This window comes from Balearica regulorum, chromosome Z (genome assembly GCF_011004875.1).
Source record: "Balearica regulorum gibbericeps isolate bBalReg1 chromosome Z, bBalReg1.pri, whole genome shotgun sequence".
NCBI lineage: Eukaryota > Metazoa > Chordata > Aves > Gruiformes > Gruidae > Balearica > Balearica regulorum.
The window spans coordinates 16987051-17009163 of record NC_046220.1 but is presented as its reverse complement, the minus strand read 5'-3'; positions in this window follow the sequence as shown (position 1 = coordinate 17009163).

The window sequence follows — 22113 nt, the reverse complement described above, 5'->3', positions numbered from 1 at the left end:
ATAAAAAGAAAACAGAAAGGGAATAATTTATTAGAGGGCATCAGTGAAATAATAGGAATGAAGTTTTGAGTCCTGCTAAAAAGAGCAGTATACCATATTAGAGGTGAGTAAGCAAAATACAAGATGAAATTACTTCATTTGGAGATGGATGTATGAGAATATGTGGTCCTGTTCCTTGTTTATCATGCTGGGGTGTCACTTCATGGCAAAAGAGTCAGTGTGAGTTATGAGCATTAGTTATTGAAATTAGTATTTCCATCCTGACAAATGCATCCACCTGATAGCATGTGAAAAATGCATTTTTCAGAGCTCTAATTCCTGTTGCTCAACACAAAAGCCACATAACCCAATGCAAATGGCAAAAAGCATCTAGGACACTCAGAAATTGTCATTTCCTTTTGCTACTTGTCCTCTTTATGTCTGCCATTCCCCAAGTTACATTGATCACATAGTAACACCAGCATTAGGGTATGTTATGCTGGGGGAAGGGGAACAAGCAGTTCAGTTGTCTGTGAGGCATGATATTTCTCCCCTTCATGGTCATAGGACCATTGGATAATTTGGGCTGGCAGCGACCATGGGAGGTCTCCAGTCCACTCCCCTGCCCAGAGCAGGCTCTGCCATGGTGTCAGACCGGGTTCCTCAGGGCTTTACGCAGTCAGGGCTCAAAGCCCTTCGAGGATGGAGATGACCCCAGCACTTGCTCTTGCTGTTTCCAGTCTGTCCCTGAAACTCTCCTCAACTCAGAATTCATTTCAGTTGCCACTGATAAAAGGGGTGTCTTTTCCTGATTTCTGGGAGGATTTGTATATGGCTAAGAAAAAAAGAACCTGGCTAAAAAGTTTATTGGTTAGGCAATACATCTCAAAAAAACTAATAACAGCTTAAATGGCTACTAAACACATCAGCATTATAGTACTACTCAATGATATCACTGCAAGTAAAACTGAGTTACAATTCTATTGCTTGTTATTACTATTAGTATTGATAACAGGGTTGTATTACTCTGAAGATAATTTATAAATCAACCAGAGAATCACCGTTCTATTTGCACCATTTCACTCCTTAAAAAAGCCTTTTTCTAAGGCTGTTTGCAGCTTGCATTTGGTGGGGAGGAAAAAAAAAAATCCAGGCCACATTGGAATGGTACATAACCCACAAGGCTGCTATGCAAAAATATCGATTTTGTCACATGTATCTACCGAAGCAAAATTTAAACTGCGTGTTATGACAATATTGGTTAAAATCGGTATTCATTGTGGCAGACAGTCATCTTGCTGAAGAACCAGAGCTGCGATAGATGATAAATAGATTAATTCCTTAGTGGATACATGACAGAGGAAAGAAGGGTAATTGGGGAAAAAGTTAGAAAAATGTGACTGTGGTAGAGTGGTGAAGAAGCATGTAGTGCAACTGCTGCCAAGATGTGTGTTTATTGCTGCACTTGGCACAGCTGTGTAATTAGCTAGTTTATTAAGACATTATTTTAAGGAAATGGTGAATCTATAGAGTACAAGTTACAGGCAGAAGAGACACTGCTATTAAAAGCTCGTTGCTGGTTAGGAATGCCAACCACAGCAAGAGTTTTGGTTGCATTAAGCCCAGTGACAAATCAAGCATCTCAGTGTCAGCGAATGTTTGGCACTCATGATTTCAGTCTAAGAAATTCAGCATCTTCACATCCAGCATCAGAGTTGCCACAAAAAAGCTATACTTAGATGCAGCCTGCAGAAATTACATGCCTGTCAAGATTTTCTTTCCCTTTGGAAAACCAGTAAAATGTACAGTTTAATGCAGCACCTTGGTCCAAAGGCCTCGGAGACTGAAACCCAGTGTTTATCATTAGGATGTGTGCAGAGACAAGAGGCAGTGCAAATGTCTTTATCTGCACCAGCCTATACCAACACTTAGGGCTCACCACAGGGGCCCAGGCAAGATGGTGTGATGTGTTGGGAGATGACTTGGGGGTAAGTGGGAGTTGTGGGTGGGGGAGAGCCAGGCTGTCAAGGCTGCAGCCAGGATGGGGTGCGCATCCTCCTCGGGCACTTCTCTGTGCTGGGGACCTTGGAGCCCCCTCCTCTTCAGGCAGGGTCTGGTTTGCAGCCCCTGACTTCATAATCAAAGTGCATGATCACTTCATGATCAAAAAGTGCAGCAGTCAGTGGGTGTAAGTGATGCATGTGATTGAGTCTGATGTTTGATGTGTAGCTATTTACTTCTCTTGGTTTAGTTGTGAATGAAATTCCTTTCTGACAAAGGAAAATGCGTGTTTATTATGAGAAATTATTATTATTGTATCTTACAGTTCTTGTAGTCTCTTATAAAGCTTGGGTGTAGTGGTCTATCAAATGTAATTCCAGGCATTTTCTTATAAAATACTTTTACAAAAACCACAGGAAGGTGCTCATTTTCTGTAGCACTGTAAAAACAACATTTCCAGATAAAATATGGCCATGTTGTCTTAGCTTTCAGTTGACATATAGGATCGAAATATGGGGGAATAGTTGTATTTTATTTTACACTGAAAGTTACATAAAACATTGTTATGAAAACTGTAGGATGTGGGTTCAGATGAAAGAAAACCCTACAGAGTAAAGCTGGGAAAAATTCTGCTGAGGTACCTGCAAGTGTCTTGAATTCTAAACTGTGGGCTGTTCATATATGTGTCTGACAACAAAATTTGATCTGAAATGCAAGCACGGCTTTGAGGTTCATGCCAGCAGTGTGCAGACAATCTCATAGAAGCTTTAAGCCTGAGGAGAAAATTCATGGTTTCAGTGCAGAACTGGATATCTGTAGGACACTTAAATTCACAGAGATGGCAATATTTAAGGCTGATGCAAATTTTGGAAGAGATGTAAATACCATGCTTCAGATCTGTCTAGTCTCTCACAGTTAAGAGACCTGGATGAGTCACAGAGTGGTCTAACATGAGGATCTTGCACTTTCTGAGGAAATGGTACTGGGTGGTGTTGGAGACAGGATGCTGGGCACTTGTAAAATGACAGATCTGTAAGTGGAAAGAAATGCTTACAGCTTTGTTTTGTTAGCAACTGACAGAGTACTTCATCCAGTTCTACTGATGCAATTCCATTTTCCATTACATTACACCTAAGAGCACTTTTGAAGCTTTGAAATAATTTTTTTGAGGAACATATTTTGTGGTTTGGGGGGTTGGTTTTTGGTTTTTTTGTTTGTTGGTTTGTTTGGTTTTTTAATATTAAATTGACGGGGTGCTGAGCAAACACCATAAGGAACCTTTCCTTGAAGCAATCTCCCTTGTCTAAGTGGTATAACACTGCTAAAAGCTTTTGTTAACCACATTTATGTATAACTCAATTCCATAAGAGAAAACATGCCCTTTCTTTTCCCTCCCTTGTGACCCCAAAGTAGAAGTAATTCACAAACTTAATAGCTTTGGAAGAAAAACATGTTCCCCTGTTGAATCAAAATGTGTTTGCTTGCCACTTACCTTGATAGAAAAGGCTGAGAGGATATACTTAACTCTGTGTCTCTCTATCTTTCATGTTAAAAGAAGTTGTATTTAAGGAAAGAGCATCTTCTCTATGGAATAGTGCTCCATATCACCAGTGGTGACCAGATCTAATCAAACGGAGCCACTGACCTGGGACTTAAATGATTAATGTTTAATTGATTAGGTGAGACATAAGACATCAGAATTGGCTCCTAAGGGGATGTAGGTATTTAAAACCCAAATAGGAATGATTTAACTTACTGTCCTGGCCAAAACTCAGAGCTTGGCTCATTTTGTTCTTCCTAATACTTCTAGTGGTCATCAGCTGGAGCACTGCTCCATCTTAGTTTGCAAATTAAAATGTTTCTGTTAAGCACACACCAAATTATAACCAAGAGGCTTGCATTTCACCGATGATTTTAGTAAATGTAAGGCTACTATATATGTGTTTGACATAAAGACCAGAACCAACCATTAAGCTGATCTGGTCTGACATCCTGTAAAATGTAGGCTCAAGAACACAAACCACTTAGCTTTCCCTTCAAGTCAAATACTTTTTATTTAAACTACAAACATGACTTTTGAGAGGGACATCCAACTTTGTTTAAAGACTTCAAAGTAGTGAGAAAACCATCTCTTCTGTAGGTAAACTCTTCCATTTGAACTCATTGTCAAAAAACAGGTTCCTTACTTCCGGTGGGGCTTTTTATTCTTCGTTTCACTGTTACTAAAATTTATACAACATCCATGTGCAAGACTGTTCAAACCTAAGCTATTGCACATCTTTCCTAGGTTGACCAGAGGCTCTGAAAAAACATGTCTTAATTGGGCAATTCCTCCCCACTGAAAGCTTGCAGCACGGGTTTCTCAAACCCAAATTTTAACTATGGAGATGCCAAAAAACTCACTCACTCACTTAAAAATATCCTCTAAACCCACAACCAAATCCTATTCCATTTGTGTCCTATTCTGAAAAAATGTATAGCATTTTTTAGGCCAACATATAAACCAGAAATCTATTTTTGTAGGACAGAGTAGACAAAGGGAAAAAATGAACAAGCAATGTCTTGTTAATTCAGTTGCTGTAACCATCTTTTTGCTTATGTCTTATCATCTCTGCATCTTGACCTAGTATATGAATAAGCTACAGTTACAAGAAACTAAGATCACTTTTGTCTCCCCTTCATCTAGGCTGGCTTTTGTTGTTTCTTGTCAGGTCCAATGAAATCAGGCTGAGCCCAAAAATCTTGCGGTTTTTTTTAGAACAGTCTCAACTGCTCAAAATAAAGTGGTTACCCCTCATTACAACTTTGGCACAGAGATAGGAGAAATGATCATCTGAGGTGAACCAGGAGCTGATGAGTCACTCAAGCCTCTAAAGTAAACAAAAGACAAATTAGGAATATAAAGGGTTTTTTCTTAAAGTTTGCAGTATTTTACAAAGTAATCTCAGGGTCGGAAAACTTGGGATAACTTCTGTGTCTAATATTTTCCTTGTGTCTGATTTGCAATCCTACCTGCACCTCTGAACACAGATGAAGACATAGGTATAGCTTTGCATTTATCACAAAAGATCCTAATTTAAAATTTCAATTTATTTTGTTAATGGTCTGCTAAGGTCAAGACTGTGTACACAATTTGCTATTTTGTTATGCCTACTTTATGTCTGTGCCATTCACTGATTTCACCAGTGCCTTTCATTTGAAGAAAGAGAAGTGATGATATGTACCTGAACTGGAGCTGAAACTGAACTCTTAGGTCTTCCAAGTTGGCTTTCTTCAACAGATGCAGCATGTTTATCCTCACTTGGAGTGTCAAAAATAAGACTCAATGTCTTTGTAAAAGACTTGATGTGACTTTTCCACAGTCAATGGGCCAGAGGGAGGTATCACTGGATTTAATTCGGCAGGACCTTTTACCCAAGTTCATCATGTACTATGTTCATAAAATTTTATCTTCTGTTATTTCAACAAAAAGTAAGGAGGAAGTGACAAGGAATAGTCAGAGGAAGATCAAGCTTTCAGCAACAGTAACTGTAGTTTTCTCAGAAGAGATATATAATTCACAAACCCTTTTAGACATCATAGCTTTATCTTTTGATTATTATTTTTTTAAATGCTGTGCACTGCATTTCTTGTTGACTTATATTGGAAGAAGATGGTTAAATTGGTAGATTTAATTAATTAGGTTAAATTAGTGAAGCTCTTCCACTACTGCCATAAACTACTTGTGGCAGCATAGGTCACCCAACAGATAGTACCTTACCCCTGTTCACAGGCATGAAAGCTGGAAGCCACTGAAACGGCAGAGAGTGCAAAATATGAACATTGATCTCCAGGCATTAATCATGCCTTAGTTTCCTCTTTATAAAATGGAGGTAATCTGAAAGTGGTATGAAGATGAGTGGGATCTAAAGAGGACAGGAAATAATTACAATTACAGTCGAAATTAAGGTGACATGTGGGTGCTCAGCCTCTTGGAAACAATGGATGGAATAGCATCAAAAGTAATACTGCAGCTGAAGAAAATAATTCTCCCTCTCAGTGAGGGATTTGTTTCAACCTGCATGCTCAGGAATTTTCCAGACACCACAGAGGAAAAAACCCAACCCTACTTATCTTTGTCTGTAATGAACAGAAAGTTTGTCATGTAAGGACCTGAACTGTCTTAGTGCTGCTGAGTATATATGTCCTGCCTGTACCAGGAGGGTTAAGCATAGTTGCCAAATCTGCTCAATTTTTTTATCTGTGTTTCTCTCAATGGCACAATATGAAATCTGTTTCTCAAAGCAAAAGCATATATCATACTTCACTGTTTCTAAGATGTACTCTTCTTAGTATACACAAAACTTATTTACATTGTCCAGGTAGTGTACACAAAATGGGATACTTTCCCAGCAGCTGACAACCCATAGGAAGAAAAAGAAAGTTTAGCATTTTAATGCCACTGAAGTTTGCTTTGGGACTCGAGTATCGTTAGATTTTCTCGCTGCTGGTTACAAAGGCAGTAATTACATGGATGTCCTTGGCAGTTAGCATATTAGAGCGGAGACATTCCCTTGCTCATGTTTCTTAACAGCTTTGCAGTGGGGGCTTATGAAATGTAAATATTCTTTTGAAATCATAACAGTTCAGTTATGTTGTAAAACAGCTGACACAACAGTCGGTATCTGGGTAACCTACCTGTGCTGGTAGGATGGCAATGCAAATGAGAGTTTTGCTTCATAGTGGTTATGTAAGTGTGGTGTGTCCTTCAGGTACCCAAGAAGCCATTGAAGGAGCTTGCTGTCACAAAGCCACTTCAGCTAATGGATGTTTCCCTTGGCTTGAGTAATTTTAAGCCTGATTTACTTCAGATGTGGTACAGGGGACATTTGATTCGTGAGCCAGCATTAATTGTCTAGCACACGTACTGGCACAGCACTACTTCTGATTGACAGTCTCTCCCTTTTTTCTTTTCTTTTCTTTTTTTTTTTTTTGTATGACGTCAATTAGCAAAATAAGCACCTTACTCTTGCTACTAGAAATGGCAAGTACAGAGAGGACTTTCAATGCAATTTGGTGGGTGCCATGTACCCACTGGATTTCAGTGGGATTTGGGTGCTTTGTTCCATTTGGGGCAAGCAAGGGCATGGGCCAGAATAAGTTCCTGATGATGGATAGTCACCTTTCTTCCCATTACAGAGCTGTGCCAGTTGCATGCTCTTTTCTTCCTTTTTTTAATACAACTACTAAAAATGGCTGGAATCCACTAGTGTAGTTGGAAAGAAACAGAGAATAAAATATGGCTTGGAGTAATTAAAAAAGCAACATGTTTAGAAAAAATCCAAATCTGTTTGAGTCTGACTTAGCATCGCTTATTTGGAGAGACAAATAAAACATGGTAAAATATTACTTAGTTTTATAGCTTTGAAAAATGTGTTCTGCATTTTCCTCTGTATCTTGCCCAGAGATGAACAGCTTATAATTCAATTTTTACCAAGGGAAATTATAGTAGTATCCTTGTATTCTGGTGGCCCAAGTAAGATATGTAGATGTTAACTCAATAGGCTGGATTAGTCAAAGCTATCAGGTGTAATAGAGACAGTATTTGTAAGAGGAGGCATGTTTTCAGTCATTTCAAGGCGAATCTTCACTATAATCCTTTCTTCCTTGTCCATTCTTTCTTCTCTTGCCTGCTTTTCCAACCTCACTGGCATTATTCTGTGGCACGAATGGGGAGCAATTAATTTCATACTCCTTTCTTTGAGCTTTTGTACATATTGTCCAGTATTTAGAGCTGCCTCATCATCTGACTTTTCCCTCCTGTCCTTAGTCACTGCGTGAAAATCAGCTGCACCTTCCCCAGCTGCCCCATGCTACAAGTGGGTCGTGTAACAGCAAGTGTTATGTTGTGTCTTGCTGTCCCTGGAGTTTCTGGGCTTCAGGTGAAGCTGAGGACAGATGTGAACTCTACTGGCTTATATGGAATATTTGCTTTAGACCTATGGGAAATTTTGACAACAAAAGATGTAAAAGGAAGAAAATAATAGGGACACAAAAGGAAGATCAACAGTCTTTCAGATAACGCATTGGTTGTGGAAAGAAAAAAAAAATTAAAAGCAACAGTTAATTTTCTCTCTGATATTATCATGCTATCTGAAGAATAAGTTGTATCTTGAGTTGTTCTTTTTTCTGTTTAACGTTCCCACCTCAGTAAAGCTTGAACATGAGTAACTGGAGGAGGTATTCTGAAGGTAAGTAATCCTGCCCAAAGTCTAAGTTTTTACATCTACTGTTATATATTTGTGGTTCTTTACTAAATCATCCTTGAACTCACTATCTCTAAATTAGCTCTTTCCTTTATTTGTCATATTTTCCCTTGCCCCATTTCTGTAAATGCACATTTTTCTCCTTCATCTCCTCCTGGTGTCTGCCAGTGTTTCAAACAACAGGTTCTCCACCTTCAGCTGTGACTATGTACTTGTTTAATTAAGGCTTGCAAGGAACGAGGGAGGCAGAGGTCTTTAGGACTAATTCATACATAATGGTGTCACAGCAAATCTTAGGTGAAGGCTGAGGGTTATATAAAGGATATACCTTCTCAATGTAATAGGTAGACTGTTTTCCAGATGTTTCGTTTCTGCTTAGTCTGCAGGGAAACAGGGTTGATCAGTAGAGTGAACAGTGCTAGTTTCAAAGGCAGAAGCAGCTCTTTCCTCCTCATTTTGCAGTATCCTGGCAGTTGACTCTTGTGCAACCTAAGTGATGGCTGCTTCTGCAGAGCATTTGGCCCATCTCCTTTCAGCAGAGCCAGTAACCAAATTAGATGACTATGTCCACAAAGCAGGAAGGCTAACGGCATGGCAGAGAGCCTAGGTGGCAGATGTTCAGCACAAGGACTCCTATGTTGCATTATCTGCAGAACTGTTCACAACTATAAAATGGAACCACAATTTATGACAAAGTCAATAGAGAGGTAGGTTGGAGTCAGCTGTAAGTCAGAGCCAGTTGCAAATCAGTTAGCTACAAGACCAAAGTCCCATTTAGGTACCTAACTTCCAATAGATTTCACCTGAAGACCCCTGAAACATACAACAGGCGTAAGATCACTGTCACCATGTGTTTAAAGAGACCTGAGCATTAAATATGGAGCACTTGTGCCACTGTAATTGGCTGATATCATGTTATTTCTTGTTCAGCAACACCTGAATGCTTGATAGCTAGCTTTTTATTTTTTTAAGTGTATTCATTTCTAACACAAGGGAATGAATTAATTCAACAAATTATGCTCTGGAACATAGGATCATAGAATGGTTTGGGGTGGAAAGGACCTTCAAGACCATCTAGTTCCAACCCCTCTGCCATGGGCAGGGACACCCTCCACTAGACCACGTTGCCCAAAGCCCCATCCAACCTGGTCTTAAACACTTCCAGGGAGGGGGCATCCACAACCTCTCTGGGCAACCTGTGCCAGTGCCTCACCACACTCACAGTGAAGAATTTCTTTCTAATACCTAATCCAAATCGACCCTCCTTCAGCTTAAACCCACTACCCCTTGTGCCGTCACTACACTCCCTGATAAACAGTCCCTCACCATCTTTTCTGTAGGCCCCTTTCAGGTACTGGAAAGCCCCAATTAGGTCTCTTCGGAGCCTTCTCTTTTCCAGGCTGAACAACCCCAACTCTCTCAGCCTGTCCTCATAGGAGAGGTGCTGCAGCCCTCCGATCATCTTCACGGCCCTCCTCTGGACTCTCTCCAGCAGCTCCATGTCTTTCTTGTGCTGGGGCCCCCCAGAGCTGGGTGCAGCACTCCAGGTGGGGTGTCTCACCAGAGCAGAGCAGAGCAGAGCAGAGGGGCCGAATCGCTTTCTTTTTGCCATGCTTCCTGGGAAGTTTTACTGGTTGCTGCCAGAGATCAGGCCTTTTATTTGAGAACAGTGTTGCCATTTGTATGCTACGTTAGGGTCTAGAAGACTAGACTAGAAGAGAAAAGAATATTTCAGTTGAAAGGGACCTATCAACGATCATTTAGTCCAACTGCTTGACTCCTTCAGGGCTGACCAAAAGTTAAAGCATTGTATCTTTTGGGACAGCGAGGACAGCTGGCTTCCTCTTCAGCCGTAACGCTCACGTGTCTGGGTGTGAATGGGCTTCTCTGGCTTTAAAAAAGCTACACCAGTTTTAGCCTTCGCGGTGCAAACAGACTGTTCTACAGCTGGCTGTCAGTGCAAACTGCATTCTGCTCCGTACTTTGGAAGGGGCCGAAGTTTCCAGACATCACACTGCAGACATCATACTGCGTGTAAAGAATACACCTCCTCAAAGCTACATCCAACAAGACCACCAGGGTCATTTCCAGCTTAATCCCACCTGCTTCACACTCCTTTTGTTTGCTTGTGTTGCGTTTGACTCTTCTATCTGACGTGATTTATAGCCAGATTCTGACGTCCTGGCTCTGGCTGACCAGCCCTCCACTTCATGCACGGGTCTGTGCCGTTCCTCGCAATAACACAAGCAAGACCTCACATGAGAGTTCTTAGGGAGACAGGAGGGTGCCCTTAACTAGTAAGTTACTTAACTCCTCTAAGTAATGCCATGCAACTGCTCACGTTACCACCCTCGATTTCAACAACACTAAACCAATGTTCTACTTCCAGGAAAATTCCCATCCAGATAAAAATAATTGCTTGTGATTCCTTAGTCTCTTCTCCACAAGAGGTCAACACAGACTCATTTGTACAGCAGCACCCAGAGACTGTGTCAGGACGTAGGAATTTATTTCCTTTTTCTCAACTCAGGGACTTGGTGGAGCCCCTGCTAGAGTCGCCGGCGGCATGGCCTCTTGCAGGGCGGGAGAGAGTCCTGTGGGCTGGGTGCCCTCCGCTTTGGGGGACGCCGGTGTTCCCTGGACGAGCGGTTCCTGCCCCAGCCAGCAGTGGAGGGGCTGCAGCTGCAGTCCTGGGCAGAGGGACCTGCTGCTGCCACCACCTCCCCCGGCTGCTCCTGGGGCTGCCCCTGCTCTGCAGGGACGGGCGCAGATGGGGGGTGGCTGCAACACCCACGCAGGGCGGCCTCCGAGATGCCAGCTTCCTCCTCTCTGTTGGAGCTTGCAGGGCTGCTGGGGGAGGCTGTTTCTGGGGTGGTAGTCCCCTCCTGGGCACTGGTGTGGCTGGGGCTGGTGTGGCTGGAGCTGGCCGCAGGGCTGTTGTCCTCCTCCCCGGCAGCGTGGGATCGCTGCAGCTTCCGGGCCTCCTCGCTGCACCGGTGCACGATGACGTCGATGAGGCCATGGACCAGCGGTGCTGCAAATTCGTCAAGCACAGGCTGCAGCGTCTGGACCATGACCTCCCCATCCGGACCGTAGAGGCAGAGGGCGTACAGGATGATGCTCTCCGCATTCTTTGCCAGCCACCACTGGGCCCCATATATTGCCTCCAGCTCCTGGTGCAGCCAGGGCAGCACGGGATCGAGGAGACGCTGTCGTCCTTGAAAAAGTGCTGCCCAGACCTCGGGCAGAAGGCCACCCACGGCCTCAGGCCCTGCAGCCCCCTGCTCAGCTGGCGACGGTATCCCCTGCGGAGAGGATGGAGAGGACACCACAGGGCGATGGGGGCTGTTTTCAGCCAGGTGGCCAGGAACTCTTCTTGACTGGCTGCTAGAATCTAGCGACTCTTCAGGGTCTGTGGCGACCCATTCTAGATAGTCGTCTTCTCCCCGCACAGAAAACCTGGCACTCTGTATTGGTCTTCTGCAGACTGGGCACTCTGGTGCCTCCTGCATCCACCGCACGATGCAGCCCACACAAAACTGATGGTGACAGGGCATCGCATAGGCAACGTCATCGTTAGAATAGCAGCAGATGGAGCAGCCCCACTCTGTCTCTGTGGCCACATTTGTGCTCTCTGGCCGTTTGGGAGGGGCTGAGGATGAGAAGCTGCTCCCCATCGCTGGCACCGGCGCTGCCAAAGGGCGTTGTGCGCTGCAAAATGGAGGGAGTCCACGGTCACTCGCTGTCCCGGGGCAGGGAGCGGACGGGAGGAAGAGATGCCCAGGCCCCTCGAGAAGGACACCCTCCCGGCTCCCAGAGCCCCATCGCCTGCCCCACGGCCACCCCAGGGGGCACGTTTCCCCACATGGCTCACCTCCGCTGCTGCAAGCTGGCCCCGCGGTGCCCGGCTGCCTGAACCAGGCAGGGCCGGGGAAACACAGGGGACGGCTCCGGGACGGGCACTGAGCTCTGCCGACGGCAGCCCCCAAAGCACCACCCAGCACCGGGAGAAGCCTCGCTCGACCCTCCAGGCCTCGCAGGCACGCTCGGCAGGAGTCCAGGCACGAGCCAGGCTGGTCCAGCCTCTGCCAGCACCCCAAGATAAGCAGCGAGGGATGTGAGCTCACAGTCCATGGCCCGGTGACATCACAGTCCACCACTCGCTGATGCCAGCCTGCACTACTCGGTGATGTCCCAGTGGGCCTTCTGCCCCTGCAGGCACACAATATCAGGAGAAAAAAGAAAATAATCGCTTCTTGTTTTCTACTTCTACATGTTCGTGTTGTGCTCTCTTGGTCACCTGCAAGACGCGCCCGAGACTGTGTGTCTCGTCCCCACTCCTGAGGCCTTGTAGAGGTCTCCTGCAAAGGGGAGCGTGGTGGGAGCAGTCAGCGTGGACTGCCCGTGGCTGGATGACGCCTTCCCCATCTGGCTGCCTTTCCCTGTGCAAGGCCGGGATCTTCAGGAGGGACCTGGGTGGTCAGCGGCCAGCCCTGGGTGAGAGTCTCCCACCCTGCTGGGTCGTGCCCCCCGCCGGCAGGGAGAAGCCTAAAGGGCCAATTTGCTCCAGCCGCATCCACTGCCGCTGGCACTCGCCCACAGTGCCAGCTCCCTCTCTGCTTACCGACTCTGCCATGCTTTGCGTAGCTGGTGCTCCTGGCCGACTGTTGCGTTGCTGGTCCTCACAAGCACGAGCGATGGGGCCTGATCCTCTAGATGCAGGAAGGAGTGGTAGCTGCTGTCCCTCCAGAGTATGGTAGAAGGGCCGCAGGCGCCCTGCTCACGATTCCGGGGAGCCCAGGATCGATCACCGCGTGGGCCGTGCTGTGCCATCATCCGTTCTTGCCTCTAGCTCTTACAGTCATTGAGAGTCATTAGTCCAAGCACTTCTGTTTTCTGTTAGAAGAGCTTTACCTGTTAGTTTTGAGTTTGATTGTGTGACGGTGCAGGGTGCTGCATAGGTCGGCCACACGGGTCTGCCCGTGAAAATCTCGTGAGGTGACAGCCCATATTTTCTATTTGCAGTGCTTGTCATCTGCGTCAATGGGAGAGGCAACTTTACCTCATTGTGGTACCTGGAAGCCACGAGCAGCGTTATGTGCAAGTTCAAAATGAGTGAGGGGAAGTCTGACACAGTTTTCTCTGCTGAAGCAGGTGTGATGGCAGACCTGCTTCTCAGTGCTGGTCTGTTCTGCCTGCCTGGCGATACCTAACCTTTGTCCACCTAGGTGTTTGGCCATGAGGTCACCCCTCAGCCTCCTTTTTCCCAAACTAGACAAACGAGAGTCCTCATCTGCTCCTCACAGGACATGCCTTCCAGTCCTTTCACCAGCTTTGCTGCCTGCCTCTGGGTGCATTCAAGGACCTTCACGTCCTTCTGTAATTGTGGCGCCCAGAACTTCACACAGCCCTCAAGGTGAGGCCGCACCAACACTGAATACAGTGGGATAATCCCCTCTTTTGACTGGCTGGTTATACTGTGTTTGATGCACCCCAGGATGCCGTTTGCCCTCTTGCCTCCAGAGCATGCTGGTGACTCACATTGAGCCTGCTGTCAACCAGCGCGCACAGATCCCTTTCTGCAGGGCTGCTCTCCAGACACTCCTCTCCCAATTTACACTTGTATCCCGCGTTACTCCCTCCCAGGTGTAGAATCTGGCATTTGGTCTTGTTAAATTGCATGCCCTTGGCGATTGCCCAATGCTGCAATCTATCCAGATCCCTCTGCAAGGCCTCTTGTCCCTCGGGAGAGTCAACAGCACCTCCCAGTTTGGGATCATCAGCAAACTTGCTACTGGTGCATTCAACTCCTGCATGCCGATCATTGATAAAGGTATTGAGCAGAACAGGCCCTGGGATTGAGCCGTGAGGAACACTGCTGGTGACTGGTCATCAGCCAGACGTAGCCCCATCCACTTGTAGAGCCCTTTGAGCCCTGCCGTCCAGCCAGTTCTTCACCCAGCACACCATCAACCTGCTCATCCCACATTTGGACAATGTGTCCAGAAGGATGCTGTGAGGGAGAGTAGCTAAAGCCTTAGTCAAATCCAGAAAAACTGCATCCACCGGGTCCTCTGCACCCACTAGGTGGGTGACCTCGTTGCAGAAGGACATCAAACTAGTCCCGTTAGGCAGGACTTTCCCTTTGTGAAGCCACGTTGACCGTGCCTGATGACTGCATTGGTCGTTGACTGTCTTTCAACAGCACCCACTATGATCTCTCCCCTCTTCTCCCGCCTTTCTCGAGAGGGAATACCGTAAACACCTGAATGTGGCATTTATTTGGCCTATCCTCCCTGCTGTGCTCTTGAGCCAGATTGTATGGTGGTTCTTGTTAGAGAACAGCCCTTGTGATAAAACCTCTTCAATTTACGTGCATGTCATGCAACCACGCCGGACCAAATCCTGTACGGCCTCTTCTCCCGTGGGCTCTAGGGCTGGTTGTCTTAGGCAGAAGTCATTTATTGCACCCGGAGATGCTCTCTCTGCACTTCATTCCTGAGACTTCCTTGACCCAGTAGTCAGTATTCCCCTACTACTACCTGTCCAAAATTTGCAGCTTTGCGAATCTTGCTTACCACTTCTTGATCACTCTCTCCTTCCTAGAATGATAGAATCATAGAATGGTTTGGGTTGGAAAGGACTTCAGAGATCATCTAGTTCCAACCCCCCTGCCTCGGGCAGGGACACCCTCCACCAGACCACGCTGCCCAAAGCCTAATCCAACCTGGCCTTTAACACTGCCAGGGAGGGGGCATCCACAGCCTCTCTGGGCAACCTGTGCCAGTGCCTCACCACCCTCATCATTAAAGAAATTTCTTCCAGTTATCTAATCTAAATCTACCCTCCTTCAGGTTAAATGCAACTCCTATCACTACACTCCCTGATAAAGTGTGTGCCTCCAGCTTTCCTATAGGCCTCCTTTAGGTGTTATAAAGTCTCCCCGGAGCCTTCTCTTCTCCAGGCTGAACAACCCCAACTCTCTCAGCCTGTCCTCACAGAAGAGGTGCTCCAGCACCTTGATCATCTTCTGAACATCATCTAAATATTCTCTTAAAAGTATGTCATTAAAGCTTAAGGTAGAAGTGTAACATGATATGTTTGTTAACCATGCTGGAGCCATATTAAATCAAGAGTTTCACTTAGAAAACTTCATATTCACTCAGGGGGCAAAAGAACACATAAAGTCCTAGGAGTTCATAGCAAATGGTTAAATACGTCATTACTTTTGGAATTAAGAGTATTTTGTATGTCTTTCAGCACTGACAGACAATAAAGTACATGAAGAAACTCATTCAAGAGATGGCTTTTCACAAAATATTCAAAATTATGGTTATTTTCAACTTCTTGTGTTTATTGAAAAAAAAATATGGAGGCCTACAACTAGGCTACAGAAATCTTTTTAAATGCATAGGAATTTGTGAGGCAGTATGATTTAGAAGCAATAAAAAGGTAGGTGTAGCTTGAAGAGAAAAGAGTGTAAATAACACTAACCAGGCAATAAAAAATAAAAGACAAACAAAATCAGCAAGTGATTTGACTTAAGCAGATGAAGCTTTATTTACACTCAGTGTAAATACATGGTCCTGAGTATCTAGGGGCATTGAGAAGAAATTAAGTGAACTCTTCAAATCTATTGGCTAGACTACACTAAACCTCTGTGTGGACTCCAGTGTTAAATTTGATTTTCTTTAGTTCTGAAGTATGTTTAACTAAATTGAATCAAAGACATTTAATTTTGAGTAAGAGTATTCACAACAGTGTTTTGATATACTTCAATAAATCTACCTAAAATTCTTACCTTTGGACTCACTTGCTCATCACTCTTCATGCTGACAGTTGTCCCTGTGTTTTATTTGGACAGAAAGATATAGCTGCTATACAAATTTTACAAATCAGGATTTCAATGCTTTGATTGCAGTGCTCATAAGAATATAAAGAAGTTCTTTTTTTAAGTCAGTTTAAGAAATTCTCCAGGCTTCCTCAATATCCCCAAAGAAAGCACATAAATCTCTGTATGATATCTATCAGTCATGTTAAATAGTTCACACTTTACCATCTTAGGAGAAGAAAATAAAAACAAATGAATAACACACACACACACACACCACCCCTCACCCCCATGTCAGGTGCATTAAATGTGTCTAGAGCCTGAGGCATGGTAGGTGCCTTTGTGTTGTTAGTGATGGCTGCATGCAGCCTGGGGCAGGGGGTAAGTTTAATTTCCCCTGTCTTTGCTTTCCTTCCAATTCACAATACATCAATAGTGAACATCTCTCTGTTGGCATACAGTAATAATTACCTCACAATATTAAGCAACAGTTGCCTGGGTCTTCCAATAAAAACAAACAGAAAACTTTTCACAGCAGGTTTTCTTTGCAACTTGTATTGGAAAACAGTGAGACATATCAGCAAAATCAGGATGACACATTTCTATGGAATCTCCCTTTTTGTGCACTTGCCTTGCCTGTCTCCTAACGTCCCAGTGAAATGTTAGATTATGACGTGAGAATGAAATGTAAACAAACCAAAGACTGATGTGTGCGTGTGAATTTCCAATGTCACATTATTTTAATTAACTCTTACAAAACCACTTGCTCCCATCCCATTGCCTCGCTCTCTCAGCAGTTGCACTTACGAGGGCAGGGACCAGCAGCTCCCAATACGGCTCAGAGACACCTGACAAATGTAACATAACAGGGAGTACTGGGGCAAGGGGAACCTCGGGGACACACTACATTCCCTGCTCCCATGATGTGTGTGAGGTAAAAAATGCCCAATTTCCAGGGCTGGCCAGCAAGGACAGCCTTGACAGCCCCTGCCTCTGTGCATGGGTTGGTATCTGCACAGCCCAGCAGCCTCCACACCAGTTTGCCTGTGCTGCCAAGAGGTACGATGCCGTCTTAGGGGAGGCAACTGTAGCTCAGTCCCCTTGTTTGAGCAGGGCTAAAGGCTAGAAAATTGTGATTGAATACCAAAACTAGATATGAATGTCAAGATCTCTCGCCTAATAAATACCAGCTTGAAAACAGTAGCTAAGTGTCCACTACAAAAAAAACCAAAACCAAACACACACACACAGACACACAGAGGATCTTAGAAATTAACAGGAAAAGAGTAAAGAATAAACCAGAGAATTTTGTTATATCCTTACACAGCTCCATGGTATGCCTGCCTCTTGAATGCTGTAGGCAGGTCTGATCCGCCCCGCCCCTCCCTCCACCTCATCACAGAAAGATAAAGCAGGAATAAAAAAGGCTTGTTCAAGTTCTCAGAGTGGCAACATGAAAGCTCAAATTTGCAGGATTGTTCCCTTGGGAAGAGCAGACTATGGTCAAAAAGCAGACAATAAGGGATGAATATTGCAAGAATCTATAAAACCATGAGCAGGATAGAAAAAAGAAAAGAAAAAAAGTGTTCTCATGTACTGGAACAAGGGAAAGCAGGTGAAACCAAAAGGTGTCAAAAGGGAACGAAACAATTTTTCCCACAACATGTCAATCTGTGGAAGTGATTGCCACAAGGTGTTGTGGATGATGAAACTGTATAAGGATTCCAAGAGTTTTAGACAAGTTCATGAAAGAAGAAAACATTAAAGACTATAAAACATAAAGATACCACCTCTGGCAAAGAAGCCCAAGATGCAGGTGACTGGAAACCAGGAAAGTAATACCCGAAAGGTAGCATTTTTTGGTTGCCTTTTTCGTACACTTTTGTTTGACATCTGCAATTGGCTGCTAAGTTTGAAAGGCTTTGTGGTCCAAGCAAATTTTTCTGTCAAAGATAGCAACTGACAGAGGACAACCAAAAATCAGACCATCAACATGTGGTTTGGGGACTGGTGCCCCCAAAGTAGTGGCTTAATAAAAGATTGTGAGACTGAGCCAGTTTAACAGAGCTGTGTGGACTGCTTGCACCATGTAAGCAAAGGACTTTGAGACCGAGACAGAGCAACTGGACATGGTCTCCCAAGGCAATGCCATACCTTAGAAGTATCTAAATCTCACCTAGATGAATTAGTATCCCAAACAGATCATCTCTCTTCTTCTCTTGCTTTTATCTGCCTTACAGGAATAGGATGCTCTCTAGGAGTATGACTTTGTTCTACAGACTGTTTTAGTACCTGATCCAAAGATTCACCAGTGTTAAACACATAAAAGAGTCTCCTCAGGCCTCCAAAAATATGAGACACATGGGAAATCCTTAGTTCTTAACCAATCCATTAATGTTGCCAAGTTTCTAATCTTTAGTCAACATCTCTTCTCATACATCAGCAAAGTCTATGCTCACAGAAATGTGATTTATAGGAAAATGCACAGGAGGATTCCAGGCACTGTTTCCATACAGCCTTACTGGCTGCTCTCTGGTTATGGAGATTTAAAATATAAGGAACCTTTAAAAGAAGTATATTTCCCTGTGTATAAGTGTATTTGTATTCCAACAAACAAAAGTGGTTTCTACTTTCACTGCTCAGTAACAAAACAATTTTCTTAAAGTGCAAGCTTTGAAAGAACTGCTTTTCTCAAACTACTTCATACGTTGTTTGTATGCATGATCTTCTGCTGGGAGGAAACAAAACTGGAGGAGCAATTCCTTCCTTCCAACAGTGTATTTCCACTGCTGATCAGGTGTTTTCTTCCCTTGGATTTCTAAAACCTGAGGAATGACTGCCCCTCTCAGCTGAGGATGGATGAGGACTCTGGGTGCTCTCTGCGGGGGCTGCTATTGTCACCAATGCTGAAGCGAACAGGGACTTTGCTGGATCAAAGCCAGAGCTTTCCCCAGCAGGTACTACACTGATGCAAAAAGCAGGAATCCAAATTGTATTGGGTCTGGCTGAGCTGGAGTTAATTTTCCCCTCAGCAGCCCCCATAGTGCTGTGTATCGGTAGCCAGCAAGGTGTTGGTAGCACACCAGGGTTTTGGCTGCTGCTGAGCACTGCTGGCACACAGCAAGGCTGTCTCTCCAACATCCCCCTCACCAGTGGGCTGGGGGTGGGCAAGGTCTTGGGAGGGGACACAGCCGGGGAACCCGACCCAAAGTGACCACAGAGATATTCCATACCATATGACCTCTGCTCAGCAATAAAAGCTAAGAGATAGAGAGAGGAAGTGGGGGCATTAATTTTTTACGTTTGTCTTCTGGAGCAACCACTATGTGCACTGTAGCCCTGCTTCCTGGGAAGTGGCCGGACATCGCCTGCTGATGGAAAGTAGAGAACAATCTTTTGCTTTGCTTCTGTGCATGGCATTTTGCTTTTGCTGTATTAAACTGCCTTTATCTTGACCCACAAGTTTCAGGTTGTTTTTTCCATCTTATTTTTCTCCCCTCCCTGTCGTGCTGAAGAGGGGAGTGATAGAGCAGCTTGGTGGGTACTTGGTATCCAGCCAACTTTAAACTACCACACAAATGATGACGGCACATTTGTGGTGTGATGATTAAACAAGTGATGAGCATCTGCAGGCAAGCCTGAGCTGCAGACTGTGCAGAATTCCTACTTCCCACCCTGAAGCTCAAACATTTGAGATTAATAGTCTTTTGAATAGTGGCATTTTTGGATGCTTAGTTTACCTAAGGTATAAGAAAGCAAGAAAGCACAGTTTATTTTCCCACCAGAAATCAGCAAGTTTTAGTATGCTTTTTTTAGTAGATTTTGTCTCAGATCTTTTCTAATCTCTTTCTGTATTGTTGTTGGTTTTTTTTCCCCTTGGTGTGTTCCATGGTTGCATGTTGAACTATTTTGGCATCATCTTCATTACCAATCCACGCAGATTTTAAGTACTAGTTCAAGCCAGTTTCATTTTAAAAAGCTGAACAGTTCACTGATTAAAATCCAGCTCTCTTCAAATAATTCAGGCAGGTCAGGATTATTTTTCAGGCTAGTTTTCAGAGACTCCTGTCAACATTTTCTTCAGTTTTATTCAAACACGTTTGTTCATTATCTAAGTTGAACTAAGTTAACCTAGTTCACACCAATTCCTCAAATACTTACTTTCGTGCAGTTTTAACAATAAACTAACGCACCCCCCCCCCCCATGTGTTTCTTTAAGTGTTGTCACTCCAAATAAACACACTGAAAACCCAAGTCTCCATTTTTCAGTGGTGGTCCATCTTTTAAAAATCCACAGGAATAATCTGAGGGGCTGAGCAGAAGAGACACAGGTAACCTCAACGCTGAGGAACAGGAGTAAAGCTCTGGAGAAGGCCTTAGGAAGGCTGGCTGCCATGATTTGGCTGTCTATTACAAGAGATTTCACAAAGCTGTGAAGATGTATTTTCTGACCATCAGGATCTATATTCTGTTTAGCTTGTCAAATTTGAAGTATCTGAATGACATTTCAAAGTTTCTAATTTAGAAGATGGCATTTTATTTCTGATTTCTGATATTGGCTCCTAGTATGGCCTCTCTATTGAGATTTTCAGCTCTTTCAAATGTATAAAACTATCTATGTTTTATTTCCAGGTAATGAATTGCTTCATGCCACTTGAACTAGTTTTTGCACAGAGAATACATCCATTCCTTTGTATATACCATTTCTGAACAGAACCATTTCCTTTATTAGTCAAAACCACTTGATTTAGAAATTAATAAATCAAGATGGATTTTTTTTCCCCCATTTTGAGCAGTGTGGGAAAGACTTGCAGAACTTACTTAATCCCTTCTAGTACTGAACTATGTCTTGGGTTGCACATTTCCTTGTATACAACTACAAACCTGGCATATTTTATCTGCAAAGGGAAAACGTTGCCAATATTTCTTTCTGATTCAACATTTAATTCTTATTCCCATCCTTTATTAAGGTTTGTCATGGCCATAACTGCAATGTATTAGTGAGTTTAATCAGGGTTTTGTTGCAGTCTAAGATCTAGTTGGGAAAAACCCCACCAGCTATTCTGATTTCAGGCCTGATTATGACCTTCATTCCAATGAGAAAAGGCAAGATACTAAAGTATTACAGGGCAGGCCCTCACCTTGGATAAGTCAATGGAACTTTACCAAGGGTATCTGCAGGAAAAAAAGGGAAATGTCAGGAAAGGTTTACCTATGAAAGTGGCTGCTTCAAACAAGTCCTGGGAATTGCTGACTGGAGTTTTGAGTAAGAATATTCAGTATGCGACACCTAGGAGATATGCAGCAGATATTCAGCAGAAATCTCAATTTCTGAAGAACAGCACGATATTGTGTTTGGGTAGAAGTCGTGCTTTGAGGTTGCTTTAGGCTTTTTTCTTGCCTATTAAATAATGTTAGCCAGTACAATATTTCAAAGCATCATTTCATTTTGTGCACCAGACCGTAGTCAAAGCCTGGAAAAGACCTACAGAAAGTGAGCACCATGTCCTACCCATTCCCGTTCACACAAACTAGGTATGCTGGTTTGGAAGGACTATTTTACCTGCAGAGCAAAATGTGTTTCTTCCACACTGGTACTCGAAATTTTTCTTCCATTATTCAGTCACAGAGTTCCCAGTTGTGACTGGTTGTATTACATATGAAAATGTGTGTCAAGGAGTGTAATTATCAGCAAACAAGGTTGATGCAAAGGATTTACGTCTGCTGCCTTTTCCTTTTTCTCCATAATATACCACTGAACTGAGGATCTTGGGTGAGACCCCTCTAACTAATGAAAATACTTCTTAGGTAGGGTGCTCTGACATGTGTCATGCAAGTATTTGTCTTTGGACATGTTAAGTCATCCTGTTTGGTGCAAGCATTTGTGTGAGAGTTAAGTCCTGTGGTCATAAGCTGTCACAAGACTGGAGACACCAAGCTATGTCCTCCCTAGGACTGTTAAGCATTCAGCAATCACTGCACTTTTAAGCTGCTTTTGTTGTTCCAAGTAGAGGGAAAAGTGTGAGTATTTAAAAAGCTTTCATAAACACCAGTGCT